The sequence below is a fragment of the Carettochelys insculpta genome, chromosome 11 (genome assembly GCF_033958435.1).
Source record: "Carettochelys insculpta isolate YL-2023 chromosome 11, ASM3395843v1, whole genome shotgun sequence".
Lineage (NCBI taxonomy): Eukaryota > Metazoa > Chordata > Testudines > Carettochelyidae > Carettochelys > Carettochelys insculpta.
In genome coordinates this window covers 4,955,906-4,976,860 of record NC_134147.1, presented here as the reverse complement: position 1 = coordinate 4,976,860, position 20,955 = coordinate 4,955,906, and the positions used below count along the sequence as shown (strand labels likewise).

The 20,955-nt window shown below is 52.7% G+C and overlaps 1 protein-coding gene across 1 annotated transcript in view; it reads right to left on the bottom strand.

The window, feature by feature from the left end:
• Positions 1-20,955, bottom strand: part of DUSP7 (dual specificity phosphatase 7) — a 47,852-nt gene that overhangs the window by 9,149 nt on the left and 17,748 nt on the right. The window contains exons 4-5 of the transcript XR_012647004.1: positions 17,453-17,622; positions 16,538-16,640 (exon numbers count right to left, since the gene is read on the bottom strand). The gene's annotated coding sequence lies outside the window, so the exon portion shown is untranslated. The remainder of the gene's footprint in view (positions 1-16,537; positions 16,641-17,452; positions 17,623-20,955) is intronic.

Genomic DNA, 20,955 nt, shown 5'->3' with positions numbered 1-20,955 from the left:
AGGAGAAGACTGGCAGGAGGTGACTGAGGTAAGGGAGGTAGAGGGGTTTGGGGTTCCCTAAGAGGGAGTACCCCAGAGTATGGGCCACTGCAGTAGCACAAGTATCAGAGAGGTGGCCGTGTTAGTCTGTAGCTTCGAGAAGAACAAAAAGTCTTGTGGCACCTGATAGACTAACAGATATTTTGGAGCATAAGCTTTCATGGGCAAAGACCCGCTTCATCAGATGCCTGAGTCAGTAGCCTGAGAGAAGAGCTCCGTGAGGTCAGGGAAGGAGCCTGCAGTAACAGAGAAGATACGTAACGGAGGGCAAGGCACCAGCCAACAGGGGGTGCGCCGTGGCTGACGAGCTAATTCCAACTGGCCCAGCAGGAATCCCACCCCCTTACAACATGCTAAAGCAATAGCAGGTTTTATTGACTACATCCAGCTTTGCCAGGAGTGAATGAATGCTCCCAAAATAGCCTGTCCCAGAATCCCAGCGGGCTCTGGGTCTCAAGTAAAACCTGGAGGGACACCTTGGAAAATGTCTCTACTTCGGTTGTCCCACAACCCAGGTCAGGCAAACAACCAAAGCTACTGCATGGCTACATGGAAAGGATCGTGTTTCACAAGCTACATACAGGCCGCACAGGGTTCAAATATTTCAACGTATTCCAAGGGGTCTGGGGAAATTTTGCCAGGTTCCAAGCCCTTGTCTGACTTGCATATTTAGACTGCGAGCTCTTTGAGACAGGGTTGGTCTCGCACTGGATTTTTGGACCACAGCTTTCACAATGGGGATGCAATATGAGCGGGGGCGGCTGGATGCTGCTGCAAGTAATTAAAAGTAAATAAGATAAAAATACTTACGGGTGATTGACGGAAAACCGAGGAAAAAGAGCTAAAAATCCTTTCCCATTCCCAAATGCGACAGATACTGAGTAAATCCCCTGAAACGCTAGCCCTAAACTTTAAGTTACAGATTAGCAAGGTGCTGAACCGTGCCTCCCATATGGCAAAAATCTCTTGACATTTTAACAGCTAAAGTGGAGGTATATGCACAGCACATAGCTGTCAGTAACTCACCCAGCAAACAAGGGTCTTGATCTGGTCTCTTGACCTCCTGCCAGGCAGAGGCGCTACAGGGGTTGGTGCTACAGCCCCCTGGTTTAGCCAGGGTCCCACCTGCTGGACATCCCCACATCCCAGGGCTCCAATCCAGGATCTGTGCCCACCCCCATCTGGGAGGGGGGACATAAAGATCAGGAGGTTAAACTTCGGTGCCTAATTATTAAAAGCGATTTCACACCACTGCTGCTAAAAGTCACCCACGAGAGCTCACTCCTAATAAATAAAATTGTTGCTACAAGGACTACTTGTTTTTGTGATCTTTTGAAGACAGGCAAAAAGAAAAATCCCAAAGACATCAATAATAAATAACAACAATAATAAACCAGAGGGGCTTTCCTTAATATTGGATACGAAACTCAATTAAACAGCCCGCTCTTTTTGCCACTAGAAATGAGAGTTAGCGGAACTATCCGTAACCAACAGCTTATGATTAATTTGTTCATTATACTCAATTATTCCGGGAAAGATTCATGAGAGTATATTTCAGCTTATGGATAATTCATGGCCTATCCCTTAGATGATTTGCTAGCTGCTATTTGCATTGTGCAGCCGCCTACGTGGAGCATGCGGTATTGTTTCTGATCACTCATTGGCCAACTTCCAAACCAATCCAGAGAGCAAGGTTTTCCAGAAATGACTCCTGAATACGGATGCCCAACTTGCATTTTAGAGAGGCCTGAGTTTCAGAGGACGCATGCTCAGCAGCTCTGGAAAAACCCGACCTTTTAAAGGCACCTCCAGCTGAATAGCCACAAACTAAAGCTTGCCAAGCCACCTGTCACTGTTGAAAATCTAGAGCAGGGATTTGAAAGGCGGTCACGCAAACAAACCCACATTCCACAGACAAAAATCTCACTCAGACAAAGAGTCCCAGGAAGCTCGGAAAGGCGGCTGCGAATACCTCTGCAAACATAACTGTGGTTTTTATTTGAATTCTTTCTGAGCATTTTGCAGCCCTCTCCAGCCTCTGCTAAACAAACAAGAATGACAAGTCACTTCCGTTTCTGCTCTGTAATATTTGAGCGTGAACACTTCCCCCTCTGAGCTGCCCTGCTCTGTTTCCAAAGGGGCTCAACTAAGGCCCTCCCCTGCAGCCTGGAAATGCAGTAACACAACATAATTCACATATTTTCCTGTTGACCCTTCCTTTACCTCACTACTTGGGTTCCTTTTAAAGCAGGAAACAGTTTCAATTCACAATTAAAGGACGAACACAGGTAAATAACTGCTTTTTGGAGCTTTTGAGAAATGGGAATTTTTAAAGAGTGGAAAGAATAAAATTATAAATCCATTAGAGAGCTAAAGTTATTTTTCCCATGCACAGATGTAACCATGTGTATGATATCTATATTTCAGGTTGAACCTCTCTCGTCCGGCAACCTTGGAACCTTAACAGCGCCGGACAAGAGAATTTGTCAAACCACAAGAGGTCGATATTGTCTAGCACCGTTACCGACATTTCCGCTGCTCACTGGGCTCTGAGAAGACACTTAGGGGTAAATTACAGCTAAATAACAGCCCAGAACTCTGAGAGCCAGGACTGGTGGCTGGAAACAAACTTTATGGGACCTCGGGAAACTTGGCTACACCCATGATAAGTGCCCATCTGGCTAAGTAAAATCCTGCCAGCTTATGGATGTTGCCAGACGAGAGGGTGCTGGATGAGAGAGGTTCGACCTGCACTGATTGTCTTACTAGTTATTCCAAAGAGAAAATCGAATATAGAGCAGTGTGGGCAACTGCGAATGGTGAATGGGGCCTCCTGCACCTCTGGGAGCGGCAGCATCTGGCATCACATGGGGGTTCCACCTGCTGCCCCTCTGCCTAGCCACAGACACCTCCCCTCTCATGCATGGGGGCCTCAGAGCCCCATCCTTCCTTCAAGCCTCCACAACCGGCCGATTTATGCTGTTGCAGCCCTGGGAGGGAAAGGAGCCGAGACGAAGCACGAATCGGATGCTCCAAAAGTGCTGGGAGCAGCAAGCAAGCGCTGGTCTCCAGGGCACCGGTGCACAAAAGCTTGCGTCGGGGCGGGGACCGCTATGAGCTCGCAGACCGCAGAGCAAACCCCAGGGGGGGCGCGTGCGGCCCACCATCGGTACCCCGTTTGCAGGCTGCAGCTGTAGACTAGGGAACACGGCCCAAAGTCATTGTGCTGTCTCTGTAGAATCGGGCAGCCCTGGCTGTTTCTCTAGATCCTGTTTTTGTGCGCATTGTGGTCTATTTTAAAGCCATGTGCAGTGGGGGCTGGCTGATACTACGTAACATGTCTGCAAGGAGACAGGGGACACAGATTATTCTGCTGAACATTTTGGTCGCATAGAAAAGCCCCAGTTTGCAAGCAGGGCCCCACTGGGTTAGGTGCTGTACACGTGTACAATCACGAGATGCTTTGTCCCCAAGAGAGGTTACGCTGGGAGGATCTGACCTCAACTAACTCAACATTTCATCTCTTTCGGTTGCCAATGACAACACATCAGTAAGACACCCTCCCACCGTCCCCCACAACAGTATCTTTTGATGACATCGCTGTTGTAGTTCAAAAAAAAAAAATCCCTTTCCTTGCTGGGAACTGGAAGCTCCCTGAGGACAGGCCCTAGCTTTCAGGAAATTGGTTCCTTCAATCAAAGCTGCACCGAGTCTTCAGGCAGCGACTTGAATGAATGAATAATGCCTCCAAGGAGAAAGGAGGCGAGCGGCGGGTTGAGCGCAGCATCAGTCATTCACAGAAGCGAGAGTTTTAAGGGCAGTCTCTGCCCCTCCCTCCTTCCGGGAACACACCGACCCCTCCCAGCAGCAAAGGGCATGTTGAAAGGCTCTGCCAGGGTTCTCTGAAGTCACGCCCTGGGAAATCAACAGGGATGTGGCAATGCTTTGAGTCCGCGCCCTGGTGAAATCTCCATTCATGTTTTTATATAATCTCACTCCATCTGATTACAGGGTTCCCCTTCTCAACAGCTTCCCACGTCCCAAAATGCTGTGGCCAGCCCTGCACACACCAGGTCTGGCTACTTACGGAGCTGAGGCTATAATTGTCGTTCATCATTGATGCAAACCTCTCTGCGCATCATTTATCAGCTCTTGGCAAATGTAACCTTCTACTAAAGTGTGACTGGTTTCGCACCTTTCAGTTTTGAGTTGCCCAACGTGAGACACCCAGCAGATCTCTTAAGTGTCTCAAGCAGGCAACCAAAAAACCACCTGCCAGCTCTGAAAAACTTGGCTCTATTGTACTGAGACATGAGATTTTTTTTTTCTGCCGGGCCACCAGCAAAGAACGGAAAGGGAGCCACTGGACTGGGGCAACATACGACTAGAATATATCCATCCAAAACTCACTCTGATTTGATTTCAGACTCTCAAAAAAACACATGGGCAATTTTTGTTTTCCACTTCGGCTGCCCTCGTCAATTCCAAAGCCCAGAAGCGTCTCTAAGATTCTGGCCTAGCCCTCAGCCCTGCAGTGCTTGAGCACCTCACCATATTTAACCTCAACAGCCCCCTGGTCCAGGGCAGTGCTACTGTCCTGAGCTCACAGATGGACAACTCAGGCAAAGAGAGGCTAAGTGACTTCCCCAAGGTCCCCTGAGAAATCTATGGCAGAGCAAGGAGTTGAAGTGGGGTGTGTTAAATCCCAGGCTGAGGGCGCAGTTACTGCTCTGCCCGTAGTCTTCAGGTAGGGCTATCCTGGTGGGGTTAAAGCCGAGGGGTGCACAAAGTGGGGGGCAGACCCGCAAAGAAGGTCATGAAATTTACGAAGGGGGGGTTGGGTGCACCATGATTATTCGCTAGGGCTCAGACTCATCCATTTCATTAAAAATGTGGAAACATATCACTATTTTTACGTCTGTGTATTCACACTTACACACCGATTCATAAAGTTTTTACATTCTCCAAATTTTTCTTACACACGCCGAAAGGCTGGTTGGTTTGTTTGTTTTTCCCATATCAACGTAACTGAAATGTCCAACCGTTCGGCTCATGTGAGACAGGTTGGGGCGGCCCCCTGCTAACTGAGGGGACAAAAAGTGGGGATCGACGTCAAAAAGTTTACTCATCCCTGTTCGAGCCCAACACGATGCAGAATTCTCGTGACAGAGTCAGGCCTGGTAAGATTCCAGACGACTTTTTGAATGCTTAGGAGACCAGTTGACCGTCGAGACATTTCGTCTAACTTCCCCACCTACGTAGCGCTGATCTAGCTCAACTTCTGAATGGGGGAAAGAGGGGGCCGATATGGGTAATAAACAAATGGGTCATGCCAACAAAAACAGCCATTTGTCATCTGCCATCCCAAGCTCTGAACACGAGGGAAGGCACAGGAGCGACGTGCCCCAACCTGCAAGGACATGATGGGATTTCCTGGGCCCTTGTCACACTCTCTCCAAGGTGAGGCGTGCTGATCCAAAGGCCACGCAATAAGCATGCACGCCCTGTTGTGCTTGACCTGCACGTTCTTTGGCCATGGCCGAGTACCAGCTGGGATGTGCGTGTGTGAGCATGCAGGCGAGAGGTTCTCCGGGCACAGAGCCATGGTCACACGCACTCACACTCAAACACACTTTCCCATGGTGGCCTATTGAGGGTCTGGAAGGAATTTTCTCCCAGGACAGATTGGGTTAGATTGAGGGGAGGGGAAGGGGACCTTCCTCTGTGGCATCAGACATGGGCCACTTTCCAGGATCAGCCGTTCCCCTGCCACGGGCACTGGGCCACTTCCGTCCCTCTTGGCACGGAGCATTCTCGGGAGGGCTGTGATACTTTGATCTCACTCTGATTGTTGGGTGTGGCGGCAGGTGCTGGGTGGGGTCTGGCAGCCTGTGAGATACAGGAGGTCAGCCCCAAGGACGAGGGTAGGGTGGGAAGGATGTTAAGAGCTGGAGGTGGAGCTCTGGAGTAGGGGGAAAGGTGCCCGCGATTTAAATACAATGTGGGACCATTGAACAAAATCGCAGTTAATTAAATCATTACTCAAGCCACACACATCAGAGTTCTCCCCCCAGCCCCAACGCAACTGCCACACAATTTTTGTTACAAGTTGCATTAACACACACACACACACACACACCCCTGCACACACATCTCTCCAGGAGAGTCACACAGCACTGACTTCAAAAAAAGGTCAACAAGCCGAAGATCAAACTGCTTCTTCACCCACAGCACTGTCTGAAACCCTAGTTAAAGCCACGCAGGGAAAAATTAATTTTTCCATTGGCTAAATACACTCTGAATTCTCCTGTGCAGCGTCCTCTCGTTTGGTACACACATCAACCCGCCAATAAAAATAATTCTGCCTTCCCCCTTGTGCTCCTGGCTATTGGATCTCATTTTGTGCCACTTCCCTCCCACTTGCAAGGCATAGCCAGTACAAGTGGACAGGAAAGAGCCAGGCAAGGATGGAGAGGATTAACAGTCGTTATTACCCTGTGTTAGCTGTGCAGGTCAGTACGGAATTACTGGGCCACCGGCTTAACAAGAACATCGTCTGGAAGCAGGTATCCTATCCAGGTTCCCAGGCTCTCGGCTGGCACTGGCTGGGCTTGCCCTGGGGCAGCCTGCTCAGGTGCTGGAAGAATGAAGTCATCACATCTCTTAAAAAGGAGCCCTCCAGCCTAGGAAGCGCTGTCCTGGATAAACACTAGAGGCCTTGGCCTGGTCATTCCTCATTGGCCAGGAACACGGCAGCCCCCACTTTAGTTGGGGGAGACGGGAGAAACCTGGTTGCACCGGCAGATGAGTCCCCTTGGGAGCGGCCGCTTCCTGCCCCCCAACGTCCATGGGAGAGTCACGCAGGATAAAGTGGGCGGGGCTATGGGTGGAGCCTGGCCCTCACCCCGCAGAGCCCATTGTGACAGCCTGGCCTGGGAGTCAGCTCACGCCGACAGTGCCACCAAGCAGACGCTGCACCTCCGTGACTCAGCCTCACTGCCCACACAGCTGGAGTGGCCTTCCTCCTCCCCGCCCAGCCAAACACAGAGCCCCGCAGCTGACCTCTCCCCAGCTCAGAAGGGGGTCAGGAGCTGCGCCCCCAGCATGGCTTTGATCCGCCTCCATTACAGAAGGAAGCCGTTTCATTCACATTTGTCATTAGCCGAACGGACCCCTGGGTCCCTCGGTGGCCCCCACACGCACGACCCAGTGCCGTCAGGCAACCGTGCGGCTCCCAGGCTGCTGCTCCCACTTCTCGCAGCACCCATCGCCGGCAGAGGTGTGAGAACCTTTACGGTCGGCTTTGGTGCTCTGCTGTTGGAGTGATCATCGTGGGTCCGTCTCCCCTCGCTGAATCGCTGCAGAAGGCGAGTCACAGACCTCCGCTGTAAACCCCTTCGGGGGAGGCCCAGAACCTTACGAGGAGTAAAGGGGGTTGCCGAGGTGAGTCGATAGATAAGTCGATTCGAGCTATGCACTTGCTGGAGCTGGCATTGCAGATCTACAAATTGACTTTAAGGTCTAGTGTAGACCTGGCCCGAGGCTAGTGAGTGGGCCACGAGCTGGTCTCCTGGGGTAAGGTCGTTTCGCCAACAGCCCTTGAACACCTACAATTTGCCGGCTGTGCCGACTGAACCACAGCGGTGCTGTGATCGGCTGCAGAGGGAGCACACCCCTCACATCACGTGCCCTTGCTTTACGTGCATGTCACTTTAATGACTTACTTGACTTAAACCCTTGTAGATGACCTATGCGCCACCCAGAGTACAAGTCTCTGCCACTGTGCCTTGGGACAAAACTTCTAGCTGGCTCCAGGATTACTCCAGCTGTCATCCTTCAGTCTCAGTAGATCTTCTCCACATTGGCCGAGGTCCTCCTCTTTTGCGTTTGCCTTGCAGGTTCCCTGGGAGAGCTGGATGGACTGTGCCAGATGATGGTTTTCTGAGAGCGTGGCTGAGCCATCCCCACTGTCTTCTCTTGATTTGAACGTCAGGCGGCTCTTGTCCTGTTCTGTTCCAAAGCTTTTCATTTGTGACAATGTCTTGCCATTTGAGGTGAAGGATGTACCTCAGGCATCTGTTTATGAATGTCTGTAGCTTGCGATTTGAAGACGTTTGTATGGATGTGAGACCTGGCATACAAGGTACCAGTTGCATAGAATCCTAGACTCCAAGGGCGGGAAGGGACCTCAGGAGGTCATCAAGTCCAGCCCCTGCTTCAAGCAGGATCAACCCCATCTAAGTCATCCCAGCCAGGACCTTGTCAAGCCGGGACTTAAAAACCCCCAGGGATGGAGAATCCACCAGCAGTAGTGGGAAGAAAAAAAAAAAAAAACTACGTAGACAGGAACCAGCAGAACCCGGCAGCAGTACACAAAATGCCTCCTGAGCCGCAAACAGGAACCTGATGGGCCACGTGCAACTCGTGGGGCACCAGGGAGCCCCAGCCTACTTCCGTCCCAGAACACAACAACCTGCCATGCAGCTGGCTATCCTATCACTCCACACTGGCAGTCTGCGTGTCAGCAGGGAGCAAATCGGTCCCGATCCAAAAAGCGACGTGCCTGCGTTCTACTTCACTGGGACCGCCCAGTCATCCCGCTCGTTAGCTGACGGGTGGGAGAGACCCGATCCCAGTGACAGTGACTGAAATCAGGTGACACGCCAGCAGCCTTACCGTACCAGGCTTAATTCACTCCTTACCCCTGGCAGCCAGGGCTTTCGCTGCTGATGGAACGTGATTAAATAACTCAACTGCACTGCAGCCGGTGCCTGAGGCCCGACCTACCCACCTCCCGGGGCCGCTCTGGAGCGGAGAGCTGCCATATAACACGGGGGCATGGCGCTGATTCCAGGAGGCAGCCTAGATTCCAGAGATGGAAAGGTAATGAACCGCGTACACCAGGCCAAACGCATCTCTGCGGGACGAGAAGCAGCCACCCGGCACTTTAAAAACCGAGGACACAGTTCTAAATCCCACTCTGAACCACAGGGATATGAATAAGCCAGTGGAAAGACTCTGAGTTTATGCAGCGTGAGAACTGAATTCCGGCCACAGAATCGAGAGATTGGATTATTTTATAGCAGCGGGGCCATTCCTTACAGAAGGGTCTGCGGCAGGGCTCCCTGGAAGCTGAGCTCTGGGGCGCCCGCCCAGGGGAGAGTCAGGTGCCGCCCAGTGGATTAGCACTGTGTGTTTCTATTTGTGGGGCACATCCGCACCTCTCGGTGCCCATAAAATTTATTCTGCTCCCGGATGGAACAAAAATGAGCAGGAAACCAGGTCTCAAGTGCTTTGTCTCGCAACAGCCAATGGGCCTCAATAACAGACGGCAACAGGCACGAGAACGTGGTCGTATGCAGAGCGGTGGGGCAGCCTGAGGCGCTGAAGAACTCCAATCAGGCAAAGGGTACAGACAGCAGTGGGGCTGGTACTGCCTCTGTGGCAAGCAAGCAACTCACCCAATGACTGGTATTCCCCCTACAAATTCTCACCACTGTCCTCTACCAGAAACTCGTCTCCCCAAGCACGGCTTTCTGGAGCCGGCCGTTTGAAGCGTGCCGAAGGAAGGCCCTGTCACCTGGTGGCAGTCACTGTGCTGTATCTTTTCGTCTTCCCCATGGAAAGCATCCTTCACTCCTGTTCCGTCGTCTCCTTCCTGGTCCTGAGGAAAGGGTCCATAGCACAAGAGCTCCACCTGTGTGGTCCCACCTGGCTCTGGAACGGCTCCTCGGCAACCACGAGAGGGTCGTTCACTCACCACGATATGACATTGGTTCTGCGGCCAAGACCTGGCAGCCCAGGCGCCAGCTGCGACCTGAACGCGCCTCCGCTCTTGATCGGCCAAGGCCTCAGCTCCCTCTCTCTGTGGGATGTGGGGGTGTAAGCCACGCCCCTTTGGCCAACCACCAGCTTCTTCCAAGTGCGTCCACACACCCAGGCGCTCTGCTCTCTTTTCCACTGAGGGCTATGAAGGGGACTGAGGGGAAACCCAAGCCACAAGCCATTTTGGAAGCCAAAGAGAACCATAGGAACATGCCGAGCGAAAAGGAAGCGACTGCCCAAACCAGCTTAGCTCCAAAGTAACAGAAGTCTGGTACAGCCTGAACCTCTCTAATCCAGCACCCTCAGGACCTGACTGGTGCCGGGCGAGAGAAGGGGAGGTCAATATTGTCTAGCAGCATTACCAACACTTCCACTCCTTCCTGGGCGCTTAGAAGACATTTGGGGTAAATTACAGCTGAACAACGGCCCAGAACACTGAGAGCCAGGACTAGTGGCTGGAAACAAACTTTATGGGACCGCAGGAAACTTGGGCACACCCATGATGAGTGGTCATCCGGCGAACTGAAATCATATCAGATTGTGGACGTTGCTGGATGAGAGTGTGCCGAACTAGAAAGGTTCAACCTGCACTGAACACAAGACGCCATCCTCCTCTCGCTTTCCCTGGTCACTAGCTCCAGCAGAGTGGCCAAGCCTCAATCTCCTTAATTTCACTGCAAAAGGCAACCTCCGAGATTCTGAGCTGTGCTGCTCTGTTTGGGTGTCAAAGGGCAGCGAAGTGCAGACAAGTTCCAGCTGGGTCCCTAGAGGATCCAGACAGACATAAGCCAGAGCTCCAAGGGACGTGACATCCTTTTGCATCTGAGCTGGGGGAAGGCAGATTCCAACAGGAGTGGATTGTTCTTGTACTGCAGGCAAAGAAATGTTGAAATTGAATCGAGTTCTATCTGCTTGCTTCTTTCCTTTCCCCTTCACCAAAAGAAGTTCTTTAAGGTCTAAAAAATAAAACTGTCCAGGGTCTCAGCTGAGTAACAAAGAAAGGAACGGACTTGTCACACTGACAGTTTGAGGAAAAAAGGGGGAAAAAAACCAAAACCCATCATGGTGTTTAAAACTTTGCACGCATGTAAGGTCTGTCAGGCTCAGGAACAAAGAATATATGCCCTATTCTTGCAGTGGAGTATTTTCCCCACTAAGACTTGCTCGACACTAGGCAGGCAAGTCATAAGAACGGCCATACTGGGTCAGACCAAAGCTCCATCCAGATCAGCATCCTGGCTGCTGACAGTGGCCAATACCAGGTGCCCCAGAGGGCCTGGACTGAACAGGTAATGATCAAGCGATCTCTCTCCTGTCACCCATCTGCAGCTTCTGACAAACAGAAGCTAGGGACACCATTCCTTACCCATCCTGGCTCATAGCCATTAATGGACCTAACCTCCATGAATTTATGTAGCCCTTTTTTAAACCCTGCTATAGTCCTAGCCTCCCCGGCCTCCCCGGCAAGGACGTCCACATTTTGAGTATGCACTGTGTAAAGAAGAATTTCCTTTTATTTGTTTTTAACCTGCAATTCTACCTACAGCAGTTGCGTAGCTAGAAGCGGCTTACCTGCAATCGACTTACGCAGCCGTCCTCGCTGAGGAAGGTCGAAGGGAGAGTTTCTCCCATCGACCTCTCTTACTCCTCTTGAGAATGAGGAGTACGGGGGTCAACTCCCAACCCCGGATCAGAAGATTTCACACGTCTCTACCAGGTGCGTGAAATCAAACCCTGGCAGATTGACCCTGGGTAGGTCAATCTTCCGGGTAACGTAGACATGACCTAATTCTCACCATTGACCTCTTCCAGACACTTTTCTCCCCAGCATGCCTTTCTGCACTGCTAGTTTATATGGGCCTAAACCATTTCACCTTCGCTCTCTTAGATCCTGATCCAAAGCCTACTGAACTCAAAAGGAGACTTTCAGAAGACACCAGTGGACACTGAAGGAAGGGAGCTGGGGTGAACAATCAGTTAATCTCCCTGAGCAACTCTGTGGCCGAAAGAATTGATCTTTGGATGCATAAACAGAGGAGCCTCAAATAGAAGTGGAAAAGTTACTTTATTCTGTATTTGGCAGGCATGTGACTCCCTGCTTAATTTGTGCCAGGGCTAAGCCCCCTGGCATCTCCGGGCTTGGCAGTTCATAGCCTCAGCACCTCTGGGCTCACTGCATCCATTATGAAATTAAAACAATTGATGAGCCCAGCACCTCTTTTGTTACAGATTACAGTGCTGGTGTCCACAGCTCAAGAAGGATTTGGATAAGCTGGAGAAGGTACGAGGAAGACCCAGACGAATGACTCAAGAGTTAGAAACCCTGTCTTACAGTGATCCAGTCTAGGAGCTCAATCTATTTAGCTTAACACAGAGGAAGGAATCAAAGGAGGCTTGATCACATGCCATGAGAACTTGCATGGAGTTTTAAGTCATGGGCTCTTCAGACTAGCAGAGAAATATCTAACAATACAATTGCCAGAAGTTGAACGTAGACAAAAATCAGACTGGAAATTAGGTATGTGGGTTTTTTTCATAGTGAAAGTGATTAACCACTGGAAAATAGTACCAAGGGTCATGGTGGATTCTCATAAGAACGGCCACACTGGGTCAGACCAAAGGTCCATCTAGCCCAGTATCCTGTCTTCCAACAGTGGCCAATGCCACATGCCCCAGGGGGAGTGAACAGAACAGGTATCCTCAGATGATCTCCCTCCTGTCATCCATTCCCAACCTCCGACAGACAGAGCCTAGAGAAACCATTCTGACCCATCCTGGCTAATAGTCATTGATGGACCTAACCTCCAAGAGTTGATCTAGGTCTTTTCCGAACCCTATTCAATCCCTGGTCTTCACGACCTCCTCTGGCCAGGAGTTCCACAGGCCGACCCTGTAACGTGTGAAGAAAAACTTCCTTTTGTTAGTTTTAAACTACCGATCATCCATCACTGATGATTTGTAAATCAAATTTGTATGTGTTTCTGAAAGGTCTCCTCCAAGAATTATTGTGGGGCAGTTGAAATCAATGAAATTACCCCAAAGCGAGTACCCCTGATGTGTGAATCCATTTCTGGATGCTTACCAAGTAAGCAAAGCACTGTGCCTTCTCCAGGTTCCAGTAACAACCCTCCCCCGGGCCCCCCACCCCCATCTCCCAGCCAAACTGTGGGCGATGTTCATTAGCAACTGAAGCATGTTACAGAGATGTAAATAATCGCTGGGGAATTTCTCCACTGAGCTGCGCTCACGGTGCTTGTTTGGGCAGCAGTCTCGGCACGCATTTCAGTCAGCAAAGTTAGGAAAGACAAAACAGCTCCCACACGAAACAAGAGGCAGAGGAAGCGGCAAACAGCTTCGTGGCAGACAGGACGCCCGTCAGAACAGGCTGGAGCTGTCTCAGCAGCCAGAAGCCATCCCATGAGAGAGAAAGCTATTCGGGGAATGAATGAATGGATCTCAAGCCAGATGTGGGGATTTCCAGCTGGCAGCAAGCTGAGTGGGATATTCGGATACAGGGTAGGTAGCTCCAACCTACAAGACGGGGTGATTATAAGGCCGACCGCAGACTGGACAAGGACTGAGGCCTACATCTTGTTTGGGTTGGATGAAAAGAAACAAAAATGGAACCCCAGCTACCATGGGTGGGAAAAGGGGACGTGCAGGGAAGGACAACTGGCACCCACGGGAGCCACTCCAGTTCCCACTGAAGTCTATGGTTGTTTGCCCCTGGTGTCATTGCGACAACAGTCGTAAACAAAGGGTCGGTGACGTCTCATTTGCAACGGCCCAAAGCAGTTCCCCTTTGCTCTCTGCGGTCCCGATCCAAAACCTCCTGAAGTCAGTAGGAAACTTCCAGACGACATCAGTAGACCTTGAGCCAGGCTCTTTGGGTGACACTTAAAATGGAGGTTACTTTGCCACCCTGGCTCTCAGTGTAGCCACAAATGGAAGAATACTCCTGGCAACCTATCCACTGACCCTTCTGTTGCTGCAAACTGGGTCTACAATCTGAGGTTACAGCAATGCAGCTACACTGGCACGGTCCCTACCGTGTAGCCGTGGCCCAGGTGTGACACAATCAGACCCTCAGGGAAGGAAATCACATCACAAGATCAGATTTTCCCAGCCAAAGGGAAAGCAGGCAGACGCAACCAAAAACTGATAAACCTTCGTTCTCGGAGCTGCACTACAAACCTCCCTCCGGATTCATGTCTTTTGGCTGCACCATTCGTGGGGCGCAGGGAAGGGACCCAAACCCAAATCCCAGGCTCTGAGGCAAGGTGGTTCTGAATCTGGACCCAAAATTCACAATTGCCCGTTATCTTTATTCAGGTTCAGTTCAACCCCCTAAACCCAAATCCACCCCCACTCTCAGGAAGCGCAGATGGAACCCAAAACCTTGTAATCCTTCGAGCCTCTCTCCAGCATTGCCATCAAAGCCTAGCCCAGGGCTCAGCAACCCCCGGCACAGGTACCAAAAGTGGTGCGTGAGCTGATTTTCATTGGCACACGTGGTGGGAGCTCGGCCCCTCCCTTCTTCCCCCCAGGCAGCTGGGAGCTTGTGCAAAGCCTGTGGATTAACAAAAGACCAGTTAACGCTACCAACCACCTCCTAAATGGCCAAGCACGGCATCTTCATGTAGTTAAGAATGAAAGTGTTGTTAGGAGGACTACTAGTGACTTTAAAAAAGTATCGCTGGCTCTCTGGCCATACATAGAGGTCAAAAGGCTCAGATCCAGCACTCTGCCTCTAACAGGCTGCTGACCCCTGACACAGACCCAGCTAACTCCCTCAGCTCAGTTGAGCGTTTTATTATGGCAATTCCCACGTGCAAAAAAAATAAAACCCCACCAAACAAAACAAACCTGGAGACAGGGGTACCGGAAGCAATGGTAAAACTTGGAAACATAGTGTACCTGTGGTCTCCCTGGAATGGCTTAGCTACAAATACAGAACACTAGAACTGGAAGGAACCTCCAGAGGTCGTCAGCGTCCATCCTGTGCCCTCACAGCAGGACTTAGCACCATCTACATCATCCCTGAGAGATATTTATCTAGCCTGCCCCTAGGTGCTTGAACTCCCAGCTCCTGGTTTAGAAGGTCAGTGCTCTAAAATGGAGCTTCCACGCAGGCATAGAAAAAAGCCAAGATGCACGTTTCTAAAATCCCAAAGGGTCCGTCTTTGGGGCAACAGTTGGAAACAGGAAGAAGAGAGAACCTGAGTGCTGAGCAAATCCCAGAGCTACCATATTACAGCTGCAAGAGGTCCAGCAAGTGGCTTTCCAAAAGACAGATGCTTCTGTCATGAGTAAAGAGGGTGGGACGGGGAAGGGAACCTGCCCTGTTGCCTCCTCCTCTCCTGGTGCTCTGTTCCTTCACCAGCTATCTTCTGCATGCTTCTCCCGTGTGGACTGCACCTTGGTCCTCAATTTGCAGCAACCTCATCCATTTCCATCCTGCTCTGCATAGGAATGTGTAAGGTTACCAAATCAGACTGCCCGCCACCCCACCGACAGGTTCCCCATCGCATAAACCCCACGTTAAGCAGATACGTCTTTCATCGCATTTTAAATACAGCCAAGAGGAACTGTGCAGTTGTCAGGGAAGACCTTTGGCTGTACTGGAAACTCAGAAGCCGCTCACAGCTGATGGTGTCCACTCCCTAGCTTCTAACAAGCATCATCAATCCTGCTGGTGACCTAGTCCCATACAAACGCCCTTTGCTAAGTGCAGATCAATTTATCTGCGAATAATCAACAAAAACAAGGCCCTTCTCAGTTGCAATACTTTGCTTTTCTGCATGCCTTGGAGAACAAATGTTCTATAAACATTCATTGATGCCCTCAGAAGTAAGTGAGGGACACGTAATGGATGACGTTGCCTGCTAATGAAATGCAACCACCTCTGGGGTGGAATTCAGCTGCTGTTTGGCAGTGCACAGCAACTCTGCCCAAGAGCTGTAGGGCAGCAGATGAAGGATCCCATTAGAAATTACAAGGGCAGGTGGGCAGAGGTCAGTCAGACAGTCCAAGCAGGAATTTAGAGTCTTTCAAAGCTTGTTGTTGGAACTCCAATGGCCCAGAAGTGACCAGGGTCTTAGGCGTGGTCTATGCCAAGCAGGTAAGTCAATTGCAAATATGCAATTCTAGCTCTGGCAATTGCATAGCTAGAACTGACCTACTTGCAATTGACTTACCCAGCTGTCCTCAGAGGCCAACAGGAAAAACGCATCCATCGGCCTCCCTTACTCCTCGCGAGATTGAGGAGTGAAGGGGTCGACGGCTGACCCCAGATGGTTTGACTGAACGCGTCACTACCAGGTGCACAAAACCAAACTCCAAAAGGTCGACCCTGCCTGGGTCAATCTTCTGCCGAGTCTGGACGTATCCTATGTCCCCCGCAAAGGAGGAGACCCCCAGTTTTCCAAAGTGCCTTTTCCTACCACCGAACAGCCTCATGCTGCCCAAACATTCACTAATCCTCCACCCGCAGACCTGGGTTTTCCCTGTAAGTCACCTGCTGAAGTTTTGACCCAGCCAGCTCTCATCCTGTAAAGTAGTGAGGGATTAGCCCAACACCAGATTACTGCATCTCCGCACGAGCACTCATCCTCCCAAAGAACCCAGGTGTAAGTGGTAATCCAGACTGGCTGGAAACCTTCCCCAAACATACCACGAGGTGTGGCTGGTTTTTCATCCCTTGTCTTGCGAGCTGGAGATATGATTTCAGCCGCTGATGAATTGATGCTTGTCTATACACTGCAGAGTCTGTAAAGCTTTGGGGTGAAGAACAATAGGTTATTATTCCCACTCTCAGCTGTGCCGCTATTTTGTACCTCAAGCATCCCCTCGGATTCACGAGCCGACCGCGTGCCTTAGAAATAAACAGCTGAGCCAGTCTGCTCCCTAGATGGATTAACCTGTTCCCCACCCCAGCAATACCTGAGCTCAATGTTTAATTGATACTCGGAAGAAATGGCAGAGAAGAAATCTTTCCTTTCAAAGCCATAAATATTCAGGACGAAGTCCTTAGACCATTTCCCCCTCACTTCCCCAGCTAATAGCTTAGTGCTGATTTGAAGCCAGTCCTGCCAAAAAAGCTTCACTTGTGGGACATCAGTAAAATATTTATGGCTCGCGCTTTTACAGCTCCTTCATTTTAATGCAGGGCTCACAGGGACTCAGCCGTGTGAGTTTCTTCTGATGCCTGGAGAGGAGCCGGCCAAGGAAGCCAAGGAGGGAGAGAACAGGGCAGGGTCTGTGTGTTAGGGCTTCGCCCCTCTGGGCGGAGGAAAAGCCATAGCACCTGGCTACAGTCTCGGAGCTGCCCAGGGGGAGCCTAGTCAGCGCCCCTTTACCTGGGCAGGGCAGGCGAGCTGTAAGTACATACCCTCCCCCGGGGTGGGGTGGGGCGGAGCAGCAGGCCAACGAACAAGTCAGTGTGTGCCTGGCAATGCAGAGGGCTGCTGCTCTGTGGGGAGCGGGAGGGGACACAGGTCCCCTCTCTTGACTGCACCCCAGGCCAGGGCCCTAACAGGAGCCATTACTAGCTGACAGTCAGTGGGGATCCAGGACGTAACTCACTGACCGCCGGGCTTACTGCCTCCATTGCCGAGGGGTCCCATTCAGGGTCATCCGGGAAGTCGGGCAGGTCCAAATCCTCCGGGTAGGTGGCAGGTCTGGAGACTCGGGCAGGTCCGTGACCTCTGGGTAGCCGGCAGCCAGCTGGTCCGAGGACTTGGGCAGGTCTGGGCCTTCCTAGTAGAGATCCCACAGCAGGTCAGGGGGACTCAAGTAAACTGGGGCCCTCTGAGCAGTAAGCAAAGAGCAGGGGTCGGGTCACGGAGGCCGGCCAACCGGTCTGGCCAGGCTGCTGGTCTGGCCAGGGCTATTCAGTGCCTGATCTCCGGGGCTGCCCCTTTAATGAGCTCCATGCCCCACCTCTGGCGCATCCTGCCTTGCATTTCAATCCCTGGGGGGTGGGACCAGGGTGCTCTGGCTCCGCCCACCAAGCCACTGGGAGGATTCCGCCGTTTCTGGGGTTGGGTGACGGCCACAAGGCCTCGCTGCAGTCTGGAAAGGAACGGGACATCCATTCACAGTCCCATTCCATAGCATGCGTCGCCTGGCAGACATGGAGCTCTCCCAGACTTGGCAGCGGCGCCTTCCCTGGGAGGTAAACCGAGGCACAGTGCAGTCAGTCAATTTGCCCCAGCTACCGAGGAGTAAAACTCAGGCATCGCGAGGCCCCACCCGCTGGCCACACTTCCCAGGCTGAACTCTCCATCCAAGAGTTTACGTACAACGGGGAGCCGGGCGCAGCAAGCGCGGTGAAGCTCAAGCGGCCCGAATGGCACCTTCTTCCCCAGCCATTGCCTTGGAGGCTTCCGCCCTCGACACTCAGCAAGGGCTTCGCCCACCGGGAATGCAGGCAAAGGACTCTTCAGACGCAACCCGAGCTGAGGCGAGGCCAAGAGCCCGCCACCAGCAAGAGGCCCCCATGGGTTTTCTGGCCAGGCAGGACCTGCAGGACGTCTGTTCTTAAGGGCCCTGTCATACGACCCTATCAGGGTCAGTACGGCCGGTTCCCCTGCACCCAAGGGGCTCCAACGCACTACGGGGTGAGGTGAGTTCCCCCTGGGGCCCAGCCACACACAGCGCCCCCCCGGAGGCGCAGCAAGCCCAAGCAAACACAAGCGATGGAGGGAAAAGCGCCACCCCCAGGTCTGCCCGGCCGTGCTGCCTGGGGCTCCCCGCTCCTCCGCTCAGCCCCGCCTCATGCCAAATTTCGAACACGTCGCCTCAGGCAGAGCAGCCACCGGGTCTCAAACGGCCACGGTGCTCGGGGTGGGGGCTGACCGTTCGGGAGAGCGAAGGCCCAGTGTAACTCACACCCCTGCTGGGTGTGGGTTGCTGTCCCATGGAGCGCCACTTAGACCATGACACGGCGAAAGGGCGCGTCTCCTCCGCCGAGCGCTAACTGGCTCCTAACCCAAGCTGTAGTGGCTTATGGCCTAAGCGCCGGCAGTCCCAGCTGCGCGGCTGCCTGCGGGTGGTTACAAGTGGGGCTTGTCTGGGATGGCAGCTGGGTCTCTGAAGCTTGGGAGGTTCTGCCTCAGCTAAGGGGACACATGTAACTCCCACACATCTAAGAAAGTGGGTCACCGTCCCACGGAGCAGCACCTAGACCTCTCACACTGAGCAAGAAGGCGTCCCCTCCATGGCCTGAGCTGGGAGCCAGCTGGCTTATAGCTCAAACTACAGCAGCGCCTGCACTAAGCCCCAGAGGTCCCAAACTCCCGTCTGCCCAGGGTTACCGTGTGTGAACTTCCAAAAAAAGAGGCCCCTCCTGAGCGAGCACGTATCTGTGTCAGCATCTACCAACTAACTCCCTTGGTGTTATATACACTATGCAAGGTGAGCTGGCAGGTACCGATACAGATCCCCGTCTTCTCAAACTCGGCAACCCTACGTCCGCCTGCGGGCGGTCACATCTGCACCAGTTGTCCCCCTCCGATGGTCTCCTCCAGCTTTACCCCTCGCCAGAGGCTAAGAGCCGGCGGGCCGCTGTGCGCCGGGCTGCTGGCACAGAAGGGCAGGAATTACCTGGGGCCAGGGGAGAACAGCAACACAAGTATGTTTGCAAGTTGCGGGGAAGGCGCCCAGCCAGCTGCAGGTGGAGGAAAGCCAGACAGCCTCACTCCAGCAAATTCAGAAGAGCTTTTATTGCCTCCTAAGCACCATGGCAACTAATCAGCACTGGGACTCGGAGCAGCTGCTGGGGAGAGGCAAGAATTCACTGGGCTGAATTCTCCTTCATTTGGGCTCCCAATTATACTCTTCCCTCCTGGCCTCGTTTTCAAGGCTTGGTTGCACGTGGAGCCTTGTCCTGCTGCCACCTTAGCTCAGCCTCTGACCTCGTACAGGCGAACCCCTGCCAGGGAGGGCAGCCGCTGAATGAGACCTCCAAGAAGGCTCGTGCATGGGACGCACCGGTCACAAGCCCTGCAGGGGCACAGGGGTTCGGAGCTCCGGGCAGGCCTGCAGTCGGTGGGGGGGCTCTAGGGGGGAACACCTGGGGAATGCTGGTGGCTCCCATCAGCACCGCCAACCGGGCCATTAAAAGTGCACGCAGTGGTGAAGCCGGGCTAGGGCGTTGATGCCACGATGGGTGGGGGGTCACCGGGCCCTGCACCCCAGTCGCAGTCAGAGCAGGCTCCCATTCAGCAGGGAGAACAGAGGGGTTATTGGCGACAGGGACACAGCGTGGAACAGACTTGTCAGCCCGGAAACCAGAAGCCGTCAGCACCATCCATCTTTGGGAGAGGGGCCCAGAGGGGGTCCCAGTGCCGGGGCCCTGATCCTCCTGCCTCCCTCTCCAGCCAAACTAGACTGTCCCGCTCACCAGCCCGGTTCCAATTCCAACCAGCCAGGCTGTCCCGTTTCCCAGGGAACAAACGTGTCACCCGATTGCCGAGCTTATGAAGGTCAGGGAGAGCTATTGCCTGCGTGTTGCCAAAATTACCATCACCACTATGCACTGATGCTGTGCCCAGGGAAACTGAGGCACCCACCTGGTGTTACTGCAGGGCTTACCCCAGCTTTGAGATCCCCCAGTAAAACAATAAGAAGTATCCAATGTAGTACGTGCTAAATGTTCACTGGTGCCAGTTCCTGTCTATTGCTGTCACCGGCACCCTGCTACCTGCATCACTGCCACCTCCTGGCAATACCATCCTCCTCCTTTCTAGCCGTAGTCCATCCCACCCTCCGGACACTGTCCCACCCCCGCACCCCCGCAGCCCCTACAAGTGTCACCATCTCATTCCATGCCCCCTGCAGGAAATAGCCCCAACTTTTCTCTCCCCCCGAGGCAAAGTGCCCCATCCCTGATCAATGCACCGCCTCCATTGTCAGGCGTCACCAACATGGTGTCCTCACAGACACCTTGCTCGGTGGAACAGGGAGAGCCGTTCGGCTGCGGGCACAGGCGCCCTGGGCCTGCTGCCTTGGCCTTGCACTGCCAGCCGGCACGGCAGACCCCGAGAGAGTCCCAAACACTGCAAAATCAGACAGTGCCAAAGCACCTGT